This window comes from Ambystoma mexicanum, chromosome 10 (assembly GCF_040938575.1).
Source record: "Ambystoma mexicanum isolate Mex_15411 chromosome 10, UKY_AmexF1_1, whole genome shotgun sequence".
NCBI classification, from domain to species: Eukaryota; Metazoa; Chordata; class Amphibia; order Caudata; family Ambystomatidae; genus Ambystoma; species Ambystoma mexicanum.
The window spans coordinates 632,297,419-632,309,962 of NC_090932.1; positions in this window are offsets into that span (position 1 = coordinate 632,297,419).

The following is a 12,544-nucleotide window of genomic DNA, read 5'->3' on the forward strand; positions in this document are numbered from 1 at the left end:
AAAGGCAGCAGTTCTTCGTAGGCAGCTATGAAACGTGATGAATAGAGATCTCTGGGCGGCTGAGAGTTCACAGCACCGCTTGCGCAAGGCTGGAGGGTCGGGGCGGCTGGGAGTTCACAGCGCTGCTTGCGCAAGGCTGGAAGGGATTGTAGAGGTAAGGAAATACTCTGCGGCGCCAGCGGAAGGAAAGAGTAGGATGGTGCCCGGAGGCAAGGGGTTCGGCAGATGGACTGGACCACTGTCAAAGAAGCCGAGTCAACAAATCCAAGGAACAGGCAAAGAAGGGTCGGTGAAGGAATTCCAAGGTCAATTGATCAGCACAAGGTAAGTAAGTCCGGTAAAGTAACGCTAATTAGAAGCAGCGTTCTGGTCTCCGCGGGCTCCTTTTGAACATCTCTTAGGTGTAGGGGGCGGAGCCTATCCCGCCATAAACGTGACAGTGAAGTCATATGACTTCCACGGAACCGGGACTGTGAGAACGGGAGTCCCCGTCTCCATGGTAACCTCCAGGGTTGCCATACGGCGGAGGCACAGAGGCAAGGAGATTTTGTAACAGATAGTTGGACAGTTCTTTTTTTAAAAAGACTTTCACAAAACAGATTTCCTTGTTGACACTGCTAAATTGTTAGGAGACGTTTCCTAACAATTTAGCAGTGTCAACAAGGAAACCTGTTTTGTAAAAGTATTTTTAAAAAAAGAACTGCCATTTTATATATCTGACTAATGGTTTTATATTGTGAACCTATGATCGGGCATTTCCAGAGAACTGATATGGATACCCTGGCCGTTTCAACTGATCCTTCTATTTTTATGAATTTTTTCATAGGAACCCATAGAAGAAATTATCTTCTTACTAGAAAACTGTCCAACTATCGTGGGCGTTTCTCTATCCTTAGAGGGCTCTACTACACATGGGAATTCAGGTAAATTTGGTTTAATGCTGAAATTTGCCCACACACATTTATAGTGTTGCTTTGGTTTTTTGTCAACAGTTACCCTTCTTAATACTGAGTGAAGCCTCACTAAAAGAATACTTTTATAACAGCAATGCTTTTACTCTAAAAATCCCTATTGATTACTCCTGAAGAAAGTCCCACCACCACCAAGAGGACTGAAACATGTCGTGTCTATAGTCTAGAATTAATACTAGGCTATTCATAATTATCTAGCGGTTGTAAATGATCTAAAACCGTGTCCTAATAGGATTTGTCCTATAGGCCGATCTAGTTACCAATGAGAGATAAACATTTGCTGCTTATCTGTTTTTTAAGAATTATTGTATGTATGTGCTTTGTCTTTATTAGAATTAATTCTATTCTTAGAGTGTTATGATGAATGTAATGAATATGTACTTTTTTCTCCATTTTATGAGACATTTATGCTGAAATTATTAAAATAAATATATTTTTGTGAAATACGCATGTAGTTCGCCTTTACAGGGTATAACCTTTGACCAAAACCGTTCTCCTACCTTTCTCTAGAGTAACTATTTGTCTTTCACAAAACCAAGGTAGGTATCCACTCCGTACAAGGAATGGATTTTGGGATCTCCCCCATTAGTGTTATATATTATGATTGATCAACACATCAGCTAAAGTCACACCATCCGATTCATCGACCGCCATCCACAAGGCAAAAACAGCGATCAATTCAGAATGTTTGCTGAGTGCTGTCAAGAGAACGGTCAATGAATTTCACTTCACAAATAACCAGTCCCCCACCAAGATGTAATTAATAATGGAGTGCAGGTTTCCATTACACCAGGTTTTGGTGTATTGCAGGATGTCCCCCTCAACAGAACCCTTAAGGGAATATAGTCTAAGCCCTCCCATGCAGCTCAACCATTGACGCTGCTTTCTTGTTAATGATGCTACGGCACCTGCATTATTTGAATACAGATTAGGATCCCAGCATTCAGAATTAAGATCTCCTGCCAAAAGAATTGGACACCCTAATAAGAATTGCACCAGACATTAGTGAATCGAGTCAGGTGATCCAGGATGGTCACAAATCTGAGATCTTTTCATGCCAATACACATTGATTATCAACAGATGGACTAACATCATCCCCAGTGTTAGCACATTAGTCATTAATCCACCAAACAGACAGTCATGAGAATACAAGACTCGCAGATTGCCGGCTGATTTAACCAAAGTTAGCGAGCCACCATATGGCCGCCCTGCCGCTCCTCGCCTCGCAGCGTGAGAAAGAACTGTAAAACCATGAAGCGCCGGGCAAGTTTGCAGCCAGGTCTCTTGGAGGCAAACAATCATGAGCAAGTTCAATTCCAAGCCCAGCGCTGGATTGGTAAAAAGGTTGTAATGTCCCGCCGTGTTCCAAGACATGATTGTGAAAAGGGTCTGTTCCTTATGTGAACTGCTCGATACTGGGCGGTTATTAGGATTTTGTTGTATTAATTAGCCACGACCAGTCCTTTGTTTCTTCGGATATTTTCATTTTGAGTCTCAGGGCTGAGGCATCTGCACTTAACTGATGATGATTTGACAAGGCATCAGTTGGAGCATCCACCGATGTACTGACAACATGCCTAGACAGATCAAACCAAACACTTGCAGAGAATCCTTCTCTTGCAACACAATGTGAGCAGCAACCTTTGATTTATTATTTTCTACAGAGCAATCCAACTTCTGAATATCCGGGAAGTGTATTCTGCTCAGATGATCTGTGGAGATGCCTGCTAGTTTAGGGGCTACGGACAAAAAAATTGAGAATGTTTGTATGATTTAAATGCACTGATCCGGGTATCGCTCTTTTAAACATTATACAATGCTGGAATTCAGCTCTTTTTATTTCATGAGAAGGGGTCTTCGTGTTATTCCTGAGGCCACCAAGACCCACAGGGCCCGTAGGCCCATGCTCCCCATCACTACTCACCTCATTCCAACAAGTTTCTGAGTGGCGCTGCCAGGGTATTTCGGATCTAACAGCCATCATCCCCAATTCGGTCCCTGCCATTAACCCCTGAGTTGTGGTATCTAATTCACTAGGTCCTTGCCTCCATGAGGAAGAATCCATGAGTGACGCCACCTGCCCCTCAAGAAGTGACCCAAAGCAGAAGGTCTGTCTTCATCTCCAGGGATAGAGGTGGTAAGATATACAAAGTGCACACTCTAATCGTAGGTGCTGCTGTTAGACTCTTTCAAGCTAGATGGCATTGTTTCATTTCTCAGAGACAAAGAATCACTCCCTGTGGCTTGTGAGCGTGCCAGTCTCATGGCAGGCTGGGGTAACAATTTATTTTGAAAAAGCCCTGACGACTGTGTGTAGACATTCGGAGAAGAGGGGTTTCTAGTAGTTTTTTCCTCTGACGCTCTCTCTGTTTTAATACATTTCGCCTTGGGGCCTGTGAGGAATGGCTTGGCGTCTCAGGCGATATTTGGATGCAGTCACCCACACCTTCAGGTATAAGCTTTGTTCCATGGCTCACAACCACCCGCCACACAAACGACTTCTTGAAGATTGGTGGCTTCTTAGTGACCGTTGCTACTGGTAAAACTACATTACAAAAGCCATCTTCCACTTCACCTTCAGGGGTTCCCCCAATATGGGGGACTGCAGTAGGTACTCTCGCAGATAATGACACCATCCAAAAAGAGGCCCCTCAGGGACAAATGAGCAGTTTTTTTTCTTGTTTGAGTCTTCTTATGTACCATTCAACGCAGGCTTTGTCCTTTTGGGACCTGGCTCAAGGCCTTCACCCCGGCCACTCAGATTAGTCTCTGCTGCAAGCCCCATTGTTGGTGTCACACCAGGCTTTGTGTTGCACAAGCCATGAGAACATAAACTACTTAGCTAAAACATGGAGTTTTAAATTTTTTAATTTAAACAGGAGGGATTCCAGAATTACCAAATTAGCTTTAGTCTTCATCTATAAACCTTCATATAAGGATACCAGGATGTATAAGACCTGGTTTATCTCAACCAGTGACTCCTCCCATGGGGGGCTTGCCTCCCTGTGCACAACAAATGGAAGATCTGAGCTCTCCGATACCGCAGGAGCAGGGGAAAGCCGATCGAAGAGAAGAAAGAGTCAAAGTCAGGAAGGTAACATTGGCCAGTCACCATTGTGATCCAAGTTACTTGAATCCTTTCTGTTCTGGCTCAAATATAAAGACCCCTCCATATCTACTTGTGAAGTTGCATCAATATTTACAAAAAAAGTTGTTTAGGCCTCGTCCCTCCTATGATGCTTTGGCATCTTTCCCAATTTCCTTTTCAATGGGAAAAAAGAAGTAATCCATATTTAGGAGGATTTCCAACGGGGGAAAAGCCCCAAGTGATCTAGCCGGGAATTGATCATGTTCGTGCCCCCTGGGTGCTGTGTTCACATGGAGGGATGGTGCTCCCTGTACACAGGACAAGGTTTGAGCTGCTGTCCGGTGACAATGACAAAGGCAGGTTAATGGCCACCAACATCTCTGCGTCAGTGATTAGCCCTAGTTCAGCTGGGGGAGCCATTTATCATACACCCTTTGCCACTCCTTAGATCGTGCATACAAATGGTTAAAGTCACATGAACAAGTTCGATGTGGTAGTTGCAGGTGGTCAAAAGTACTTGTAGTATATATATATATATGACTCACCAAGTGGGCTGTAAGGCTCATTGTAGTTCTCGAGCCCTGGTAGAAGGTGCACTGATGAAGCCGAGTGTACACTGATCACTTAGAAGCGGCCACTCGCCCCGTGGCATACACTGACTGCCATGATGGCTATTACTGAACACCACTCCGCTGCGTGGACTCCCAGGGATTATGAAGCCAGCACCGCCTTCAGTCGTAGTAACCAGCAAGAACAGACTGAGGGAAGGCAGCATGATGAAAGCAGACTACCATGACTGCTATCACTCAATACCCCCCCACCCGCTAAAATTGAAATACACTGCAGTTTACATTTTGTAAATGATGTTGTTCATTATGGTTTCACAGACTCTTCAAACTATGCACACCTGTTTTTGAAGTCTTGTTCAATTTCTTGTTAATCTCCTGCTTTTTGTAGAAATGGAAGACAAAGGGTCTGATAGTGAAGGGCAGAGCAATCTAAGTGACAAAAGGTATCTGAACATGTTCATATGATACCCCCCACAAGATTGTATTTTACAAAGTAGGTCGATATGGTATAGTTTACAGCACACTTCAGTAGAAACTAAGTAAAACGCCATAGGATTTACAAAATAGTTCTGTAGGAGATAATATGAATTATTCTAGTTCTTAGGATCTCAGATCATCCTCTGCACCCCAGAGCACTCCACTCAAGCAAAGTAAAGATGTACTCATCAGACATTGTGCAGCTTCCAGATTGAAAGTCCCAACATAACCCAATCTTAATGTAATCTTGCATTAAGAGTCTTCAGAGGCATTGTTTTATGCTAGCTACTGAGGTGACTTGGAACACAGGCTAGATTGCTGTGCAATACAATAGTTATTAGCCTCCAAAATGCAAGTTTTTGCTGTGGGACACTGCTGGCAGATTTTATTGAGAAAATTGGAATCCCTCGAGAAAGCTGATCTCTGGTGTCAGCATGGTTTTATCTGTTGGAAATGGCACCGGACAGCACTTGTGTGATGTTGTCATCATTGTGGTGACGTCAGTACGTGCCGGCAGCCTTTTTAGATTTAACGTTTACATTGCACCAGTGTCAAAGTCAGTGCAAAGTCACTTTGCACTGCAAAAATACACTTTGCACCACTCTGTGAACCAGGGTGTGTGTTGGCAGTGCAAAGTCACTTTGAACAGGTGCAAAGCCACTTTGCACTGTGATAAAAATTGCATGGAATTAGGCAGAAGATGTCTAGGTTTTTCAGGGCCAAACTATTGAGGCTATACAGAGACTGGTGTGCTCAAAGTACACTTACAACATTACTGGACTGACACTGAGAGCTCTGTAGTTGAAGATTCATGGTATCCCCACTTTGGGTAAGTATAGCACAATTTTTTTTTTTATTGTTTAATATATCCTCATAAATATTGTACAATCCATGTAAATTTCATTGTACTATTTCAATAGAACAGGTCATTCAGAACACTGTTCCCATCACAATACAGCACAGAGCAAAACAAGGGCTTTGCCTTGCTTTATCTATGTTTTTTTATTGTACGTAAGTAATTCTTTGTTTATTTTGTATTTAGTATCCTCCATTAAACATATACAATATAAAACAACAGATACAATAACTTTCAAAGAATAAAATGTAGCTTATTACATATATCCCTGCATATAACAATCAATAATAGAGAAATGATCAAAAAAACATCAGTTTGTAGAAAGCCATTAAACTTCTAACAGGTTCCAAGCGACCTCAGCATTCTTCTTCTGCAAACCACAGATTACTTGGCATATGTCTCTAGAAGAAACAATTGGGAGAAGTAGTAGCGAATGTTTTAATTTCAGAAACATTGCATTAAATAGCTCAACAAAATTCAATATGCATTTTTAAAATTGCCAACAAAAATAAGCTAGTATAGCAACTTGTTTTGATCTAATCACGAGTGCTATCGGAAGAAATCTTTCAAGAAGACTCTGGCAGAGTTTGCCATCATAAAACAAAATAATGCTACTAGAAATTACATGTAATCTAAAATTTGAAAAAGTATGTAATACTGTTCCCTTGGTTTTCAATATTAGGTCTAAAAGAATAAAACGCATATAGTTGTTTCCCTGGGTATCCCACCAGAGCCCATAAATTGGAGGCAAATCGAAGGCCTTCTCGAATAATGGGTGTTGAAGACAACTTTGGCAATCAGGGTTATAGACCAATAACTCTGGGTAAGTGAAACATAAAACCACCTGAAAGTGAATTAGAAACAAAAGGTAATGTTTTAAACTAGTCTCATAAAAAAGTCCTCATTGTTCACCAAGAATGTCCAGGTAACTAATGTGCTCAGTCTTGCTGTAATCAAAGAAGCATCCTTAAATACACACTCACAACCAGGTTTCTTAAAAAATCCTAACTACACCCAAAAGCCACCTACGTTTCTTCCATCTTTTGAGACAGTTACAGCTTTCAGTATCTTGCTTGTTAGACTTGCTTTCTCATTCCTCCAGTTCACCAACCACAGCATCACACAGGTGCCAAGCACACATGAGAAATCGGTATAAGGTCCAACTTTGAATGTGAATTCCATTTGCTCTGTTTCAATAGGGCAGTTTATGCAGAGCACCCTTCCCATTAGAATGCAGCAAAGGTCAAAACGTATTTGGGTACTGAGTTACTTTACTACGTTTCTTTCCTGGAGGTTAGCCTTTGTGAGATGATTTGTGATTTAGTATCATCCATAAAACATACACAATATAAAAATGCATTATATAAACAATAGATAAAATAACTTTTAAAGAAAAATATTCTCAATTTTTTTTTAGAAAAAACATCACTAGGTTATCACACAAATGCCTGCCATCACCAATCGAACAATAATACAAAGGTGATAAAAAACTACATCTATCAGGTTGCTTTCAACCTCAACATTCTACGCCTGGAAACCAGAGCTTCATTGGCATATATCTCTAGGTGAACCGGTTGTGAGTGAGTTTCCTGACTCAATGACTCGATCACTGACTTCTCTATATTCATAACATGACCTTCATGGATTGTAGGGATCAACCAGTGCTGTCTCATTGCCTGGAGCTAAGAACGGAAAGCAAGGACACCGGTAAGATCCTTGACCATCTCTATGTCACAGAGCCTTGGCTAAGAGCACCAGCAAGAAAGGTGTATGTGCCAAACTCACGTATTCAAGTTGGCCTAAACTGTAGCTGATTCAGCCGGAGCTGTGTTATCAAATTAATATGGAGGCAATCAATCACTGGATTCAGGTAAGGCAGGGACCTGCCCAGCCTCATTATTTCCAGATATGTTTGTATTGAAGGCATCTGGCTAGTCTCTGACTTATGTGCATTCTGTTTTTGAGGCATTTAAGAAGGAGGAAAGACCTTTGTTCACCTGTCATCTGGACATCAGGAAGGAAGATGCAGGAAAAAGATCTGATTATGTGATGCCTCATGGACATGAGTGAGCGGAGTGGAGAAAGGGAGACCACAAACTGAGAAGAAGTTTCCTGTACTGCCCTTTCATTGGCTGGTATGGTGGCAGGCTTTGTTGAGGTGCTGCTTTACATGAATACCACTATGTGCTAAACCAAATGAATCTGTTGTGGAGAGAGTCTTGCAGGAGAACTATGGCAGTTGACCACCCTCTAAGAGAGCTTGAAGGGATAAACAAGCCCTGTGATATGCAAGATGGACAACCCACTACACAGATAGACCAGAGAAAGGAAAGCTCCGAACAAGGACAGCAATCCACACTCCCTTCTTTACGCAAATGAGGGCAGAGTAGGACTTCTAGGGCTGCTGTTTTGATATTATGAGTAGCCACCCAATCCAAGGTGTGCCCATTAGTAGGGATTCTAACAAGTTGTTCGAATCCCAAATTACTTAGTAAGTCTTCCAACATAGTAGCTGATATATCAGTATTACAGCCAAGCCAGTAGTTTAAATCACCAAGGTCTACAAATGTGCTGTTAGGTTTAAGATTTAGTAGTAGAAGCTGGGTTACTCCCTTGACTGTAACTAGTAGGAGTAAGAGTACTCCGGTAATGATTCTCATCCACTCGTATTAGAAGTTTACTCTTGTGACTGGGAGGAATAGGAGCAGTCAAGTAATGATTCACACTCCCTCCCACGGGTCTGCCTTTATCCCCTTTACCTTCTATGCTGAGGGTTAATGTCACCGGGTTCAGAACTGGTCTCCTTAGCTTGCTTCCTGGCATCTCTCAGTCCTTGCATCCTACTGTACATTTGTCAGTGCATCCTCCCGATCCTCCTGTACTTAAGTACAATTGGATATGGTGCCATATATAATCAAGTTTAGAATTAAAGAATGAGCGAAGTACACACTGTTCCCTTGTGGTCTAAAAGCAGAGATCCAAGACAAATTGACCCAAGAAGCTCTCCTTGCCACCTTGCAACTTTGGTGACATGGTAGCCCATACTGCCTACAGAAAGCAATAATTGAACTCTCAGAGGAAGAAGGAAAGATATCCTACTACTTTGCATTCTCCTCTTCACACTCTTCTACTCATCCTTGCAAGGGAAGCTTGTAGCTGATATCTGCGGTATAAGGCCCTTTGCACCTTGGCATCCAAGGTGTCAGGCACTTACCACCCAGAGCAGCCCAATGAGAGTAACAATACTTAGCCAATTATCACATTAACAGACCATAATATCAGAAACACGGATTTTGGAAATTGTGACAACTGACCAGGAGTTTTGGGTTAGGCCTCAGTGCACAAATCCACCATAGTGTATATTGCTTAGGGAACATCTAACACAACAAATAGGAGTGAACCACGTGTTAAGGAAGCATGTCATACAGGAGATCCCCAGGGAGAATACATTAATGGTTAGTAACTATGTTAAAATTATCTTAATGTACACTCCGAACAACAGACTACATAGGGGCCTTGGTATGCGATGCATCCACATTTTCCCCTGGACATACAAGTGGGTTAACTCCATTACTGACTTTCTTTTAATAGACACTGGAAACAAGTGCAGCAGCTTTTTCATTTGGCAGAGATGGGCAGGTGGGACACAATGCAGGGTCTCATTAGTGGTGCCGACATTCTGCCTGTAAAATTATGTACCCCCTATTTGAAAGTCCTCCTCCTAAGCTGTATCAGAATTCTCATGTGTCTACTGGGGTATGGGAGTCTTTTACTCTGGCCAAATCTGCCTTCAAAACCTTAAAGATTTCATCCAACCACATTGTTGTAAGACCTTCAGCATCATCCACTTTTGCAGGAACTTCTCTTAATGTCCTTACAAGGAGAACGCTCTGTGAGATCATAAAGATTGATGATGTTGCCATGTCAATATTGAGCATCCATTCCTCCACCTGGACTGAAGCCAACATCTAGATGTTTTGTATTCACTCATTGATGACCTATGGGACATCTATGATGTATTCCAGAATTGAATGGCCCATAACAGCATTCCACAACTCACTGATGACAATGGAACCTCCATGATCGGAAATGGGGACTGACGATGACTACCTTAGCAACACCTTCTCCCCCAGGTCATTCCACCATCTTAGGCAACTGACCCCCCAGACCTCCTACCAATAATGATGGCATTGATAACAGTAATTTCATCCTCTGTGTTGGACCTCCTGGTGACAGTGAAGAAACAACTGTTACTTTTGAAATCAGTGAAAATTCCAGAGACTGTCTGCAGGCAAGAAAACCCTCCCCTCCATTACATGCTACACATCAAGATTTACACATTTCACAATATTTTTCCTTGACTTCCTCCTCCACTTGCTCTGACTTGTCCTGTTGGACAGACCTTAACACATCTCACAGGCGTCCACCTTGTGTAAGTACAAGAAGTATGCACACAATTGAACTATATTCTTCCTTAAGCACTTAGAGCACATGCATGTTACACAGAAAGGCCCAAAGCCACAGCAGTGGTGAGCAGCAAAGTCTCTCCGTATCAGCCTGCTAAGCCCTGGGAAAGACTGCCAACAAATCCTTAACAACTCTTATCCAAAGTAAGCCCCCACACAGACGCAACCCAAATATGCGGAACATGTTTTAGCTGCTCAAACTGACCAACCAACCACAATGTCATGGAGCATAATATGAACTAAGAAAATAACTGAAGCAGTTGTCCAATCACATTACAAGGTCTCCACAATGTGGGCAGCTGGTAAAGAGTGCAACAAGACCTGCACTAGGAGACAGAAGGCCAGAGGGGAGACTCAGAAGACTGGGATGAAAAGGATCCAATAGGCTAGGTAAGGAAAGAATAGGAGGCTGGAACAGAGCCCAATGGTGCTGGGGAGAGGAATGTGAGGTTTTAGGGGAGAGAATGTCTCTGGGGGCTTGTGAGAGAAAGAACCAGATGGCTTTAAAGACAATTACCCTGGAGACCTGGCAGAGATAGATCCATAAGGCTGGGTAGAGAAAGAAAAATGGGTCCACAGAGAGAAAGGCACAAGTGGTAAGCAAGAGAGAAACCAGGGCTGCTCAGGGGAGGGAGAGAGAGTGTGTGTGTGTGTGTGAGAGAGAGAGAGAGAGAGAGAGAGAGAGAGAGAGAGAGAGAGAGAGAGAGAGAGAGAGAGAGAGAGAAATAGATGCATGAGGCTGGGGAGAGAAAGACCAAGAGAAATGGTGAGAGGGAGAGAGAGAGAGAGGGGGGAGTGGCAGAAAGTGAACCAGGAGGCTGAGAGAAAGAGAACCAAGAGGCTGGGGCATGACGGACTCCGAACGTTGAAGGCAATTGTGATTTTAGCACAGGAAACAACCGTTTTTAAGGATGAGGTGGTGCGAGAAGTTGAGGAGCAGGTGAGGAGAGAAATGACAGAGTAGAGTATAAAGAAGCCACGTTTCAATAGAGGAGTACCTACAGAGGATATGACTAAAGTGAAAAAGGTTGAACAGCAAGGGCACAGTTAATGAGAAGTGTGCTCAAATTGGAGCGGTGGAGTTGGGAATTACTAAGAATAGGGGAGAGGATAGAGGAAGAAATTAAGATCCAGTGTTGAGTGGAAAAGGAGGAGGAGCAGGAGACTGAAAGAAGACACAAAGGGAAGCCTAGGACTGGTAGAGGAATGAGCCTGATGTTAAGCATCCATGAGGTGAAAGATGAAAGGAAGTATACAAGCTCTGCCAGGTATGATCTCATGGTGGGATATATAGGATGACAGAGGGTTTTGGTTTTGAGGCAGTACAACTAGGACCCAATATGTGGGACTTGGCGAGGGACTCTGGAATGCCCTTATGGCGACCCCCTTTCTTGATATGGCTCAGACCTTAATGTAAGTTCCTCTACAGTGTCACACCAACTAATACATTTACCAGCAAGTTCCGCTGCAGACTTGAGAGCATAGGATGGACTCCACAATGTGCCCTAGCTGCACAAGTACATCACCAAGGAGACAATTAAATATAGTGAATTTCTTCACAGACGAAAATGGAAAGACATTGATAGGCTTTTTTTTCTTGGAATTGTATACACGATTCTGGGACACTTAACAGCTATAGCCCATATTTGATGTTGCTTCATTAAGGCTGACAGAAAGGCTAAGGACAAGACAAGACACTAACAACAACTGAAAGAACATGTGTTATGATCTTTACTTGAACCGTCACGTGAGACACTGATGATGATTTTGGGCACTAGAATCGTTTTGGTTGAGTTATGCTTTTGTATATTTTTGGCCGCTAAGAGAAAATAATTGGTTTAGCTTATCCTTATGACTCTAATAAGGACCTAGTGGGAAGCATAGTCAATACCTGTCTTATGTTTGATTCTTGAATGCTTTATGATGGATGGATGCCTTTACTCTCCCTGCATTTACTTCTCCATACCTTTACTTTTCCTGTCTTTCACTTCACCTAGAAACCACTTCATTATTACAGGGGTGGAGCCCCTACATGTCCCTTCTTTTTCATCCCTTATTCTAACTGCAGCTACCATTGACCCCAACCTTATCCTTTAGCTAACCTTAAGCAAATGCA